Here is a 4,030-nt window from a genome sequence, read left to right as displayed (position 1 = left end):
ACGAGCCAGACTAAGAGCGGTTCACAACTTTCTGTATAAGTACTGCACACACATACCTAAGTATGTACACACTCATAAATAGCATAATTAGATACATTTATAAGCTTATGTATAGGAGGACGGCAGCACGCATAAGTGCAGCAGCCTACAGCTCCTCGTCTTTGTGTGTTTTTTAAACATTATTTTTAACATTGTTTCAGCTTGCTGCTACCCTAACAGAATTAAACAGACTCTACAGCCGTACGGACCTCCTGGACATCGGGTTCCAGTGGAATTTGAATTTTAGCAGGGACTTCCACTGCAAGCGACACAGTGAAACCAGTGGGATCTCCAAAGATTGTCGTCAGGTCTGGCAGGCAATGCAGACAGCGTCACAAGAGGAAGTAGAAGCCCCTTTCTCCGCCTGCTCTCACCGCAACCCAGTCTCCTCCAAAAACGTTCAGTACCCACGTTTGTCCACAGAGAAAAACGTAGCAGTTTCACAAAAAAGGGGGTCGAAATTGTGGAATTGCTACGTCTCGTGGGTACTGAACGTTTTTGGAGGAGACTGGGTTGACTGGGGTGCGCCGGATCACGTGACTAATCACGTGACTTTTGAGTTTCTGCCTGTCGCTAGCAAAAACACAATGGGATATTCACTCTTTTTGGTCTAAAATCTCTCAGAATAAAATATTTTGTGGACTAATCTTTATTTTGTCAATATTTCTAGCGAGAAATGCACCAGTTATTATCAGGATATACATTTATTTTGGACATACAGTTCGTAGTTTGTCTGTTTTGCTGGACTTCTCCCCAAAAGGGGCTCCAAAATTGCGAAATATCAACGTTTCCGGTGCACGGAACGATCCCGGAACCGGACGATCAGCAGGATTTGGGGACCCGACCCGCGTCGGTGCCGGGTAGGTTCGGACAAACCGCCCGGACCCTTTTTAATTGGGCCCGGAATGACTCCCGTAAAGCTGGAATGTGATCACAGTCTGACTACTTCCGGTCGAGGACGGTCAAAAGTTTAAAAGTTTCCAGAAACGAAGATTCTCAACCATAAAAAGAAACACACCTAATATGTTTTTTTATTCAAACACAATGTCAGTACAATATTTAGTGCAACACTCAAGAACATTTCAAAGACAAACAAAACAGAATGATCAATATAATTTATATGGTAATAAAAAGATTGCGTTCCATTTATTTCTATCTAAATATGGCCACCTATGTTTGCATTCAGGGTTTGAATAATAATCTAACTGGACTCTAATAAACTTGTTTGTGCACTTCTCATCAACCAGATCAATTCCTTGAACTAAAATCAATTTTTGAGTTAAATTGAAGTCTTCATATTTTACATTTTGTGCTATTAAATTTATATTATGTGGATTCAGGCCAATAACCAAATCCAATTTTTTCAGACATTTCAGTAAAAAAAAAATTAGACCTCCTAAATTACCAAATAAATAGTTTGGGAAAATATTCCACAAACTATTGGGATTCTCAAGAGATCCACTTAATTTTCAAAACCTGATTGAAAACAGTAAAAGTCAAAACCTCTAATCCTCCATCAGTTTTTCTGAACTTTATGGGTTTTGTTTTTCCACAGAAAACTAAACAGAATTTGATCCAGATCAGAACACGGGGTTTTAGTGACATCTAGCGGTGAGAAAATATATGACGCTCTAGACATCCTTATACTTTAGTTAGAAGTACTCAACCATGAATGGGCAAATCTCTAGTTAACCAGCTGTTAAACTTCTTTCTAATAGTTTCAGTAACAGGGCTAAAGTTATCTTCCATATCTTTGCCTACTTGGTAAGTAACAGCTTTTTTTTCCACAGGAATACCACAAACTTCCTTATCAGTAACATTATTTACAGGTCAAATTTCACATTTTTTAAATTAAGTTTTAATCCAGAAATGCTTGAAAAGAGAGAAACAGCAGATAAAGCCTTGGGGATTTTGCTGACATTATTTTTAAAAAATCGTGGTATCATCTGCAGATTTTTAATGATTTTTTTTATTATTATTATTAATTTATTGGGTCTCCTCTCCTCACTAGTAAGATTTAATTTGATATAGATGGATTTATGATCAGTCAGTATGGCTGGAAAAATGTTTACCTCTGTCACTTTTCCTTCCAATTCTTTGAAAATCAAAGAAAAATCATTTTTTTATGTTTTAATCTCCAGATATCGGATACATTTAAGCGGCTTGAAAAGTCATCTAGATAATGATTCGAAGAAGATTAAGACAAAAGGATCAATCATGCCAGTCAGGGTGCTAACGTACGGGCACACCCGTATACGCTTACACAGGCATGTCCGTCCGTCTCTGCAGCTTCCCCCCGTCGCCCTCGTGCAGTCGCCCTCGTGCATTGACTACAGACCTGCTCCACCACACCGGATCTGCATCACCGCGTCACCGCATGACATCACCACAGGCCTGGACGAGCCACATCACCGTAGCCCGCCCACCTCCCCCGCATCACCGCACACCCGTAGGATCTGCATCACCGCATCGCCGGGTGACATCACCACAGGCCTGGACGAGCCACATCACCGTAGCCCGCCCACCTCCACCGCATCACCGCGGAGGAGGCCCAGTGCGAGCACCTAAGTCCTACCCAACGCCTCACCCACTGCAGGCGGCTCCCTAACAGCATGACTGACCCCAGTGTGCGAAATGTCGCTCACTTGTATATATACCCTGCATAGGGTAGTACGTTCTAAACATGCGGTTTTAACGCCAACATTTTTATTGCTGTAATGTGTTGGAAAATTTGAAATACACACTATATGTTGTTTATAAATGAAATATGACGACAAAAAATATATTTTTTCTTTTAAAAAGATACAGTTTCAGCCGCAGTGCATGCTGGGAGGCACGTGACGGCACCCGACTGGACTGCATTTAGACCCCGCCCTCGCTACCATGGACGTTGATTGATAGACGCGTCATTCACGGATCCGGAGGGAACCAGCGGTGCCGCCATGTAGCAGGAGTCGAGCTAATCTAGCTCTACGTGCTAAAGCAGCGAGTCGACGGAGGATCGGAACCATGTTTGTTTTGACTTCGGATACAACAACCGTGACTCTTTAGGTAGCGGATCATGTGGAACGACCTTTCACGAGTAAGTTGTAACATTTGTTTGTTATTAGAGCATTTATTTAAGTCAGAGTAATAGTAAACAAAGTTAGGTGGCTAACACAAAGACATGCTAACGAAACGCTTCCTCTTCCACGGTTCCTCTTCGTATTCTCTTTTGCTGTGTTGTTGGTCTTTTCTCCACTATCCAATGTCTAAGGTTTGTAGCGATAGGAATTGCTTGTTTGTTTGGAGAACAATCATAATGAAATCCGGAATTTAATGATGACGGTTCGTGTATTTATCTGTTTTGATATTAAATTATTTTATGTACATCATGTCCTCCATCATGAGAAAAATGCTACAAGAATATGTTAAAAACACATAATTTTCATTAGAGTGGGTGTTTAAACTTCTATTTCATCCTAAAGGTTAATCTAGTAATTAAGAGTAAATGTTTTTCATCTTTACTTGTTTCTGTTTATTCTAATATATTTTGAAATAAGACGTTTTCAAATGATCTCTTTGTAACTAAAAAGTACTTGATACTTTGAGGCATTTTGATCATCATATTGATCAAACATTTCCTGTTGAAGAGCAGAGCTTCCATCTGCTTCACCAGAAGAACAGAGATGTATCACACATCTCAGAATACTTTATTTATTGATCTATTTTGACTGGTAAACATTTGATTTGTGTGTTATTTGTATTCTTGACATCTTTGACCCTGTCTGGAGAACGACCTTAAGGTGTGTCGATGCAAACTTCCTAAAGCTCATTGAATACATAATAATGCAATTAAAAACTATCAGGTGCATGTCAGCTCTCTTTATTTAAGTTCTCCTGTTTTCTTTGTCATTTCTTTTCTCAGCAGATGTCAGGCAGATTTTGGCTTTAAAATAACTTTTATTGTTTTATTTTGGTGATGTTACATTTATTTTCAAAGAAGTATTTT

The sequence above is a fragment of the Oryzias melastigma genome, linkage group LG7 (genome assembly GCF_002922805.2).
Source record: "Oryzias melastigma strain HK-1 linkage group LG7, ASM292280v2, whole genome shotgun sequence".
Lineage (NCBI taxonomy): Eukaryota > Metazoa > Chordata > Actinopteri > Beloniformes > Adrianichthyidae > Oryzias > Oryzias melastigma.
The sequence above is the reverse complement of the archived record's forward strand: the minus strand, read 5'-3'. Positions refer to the sequence as shown.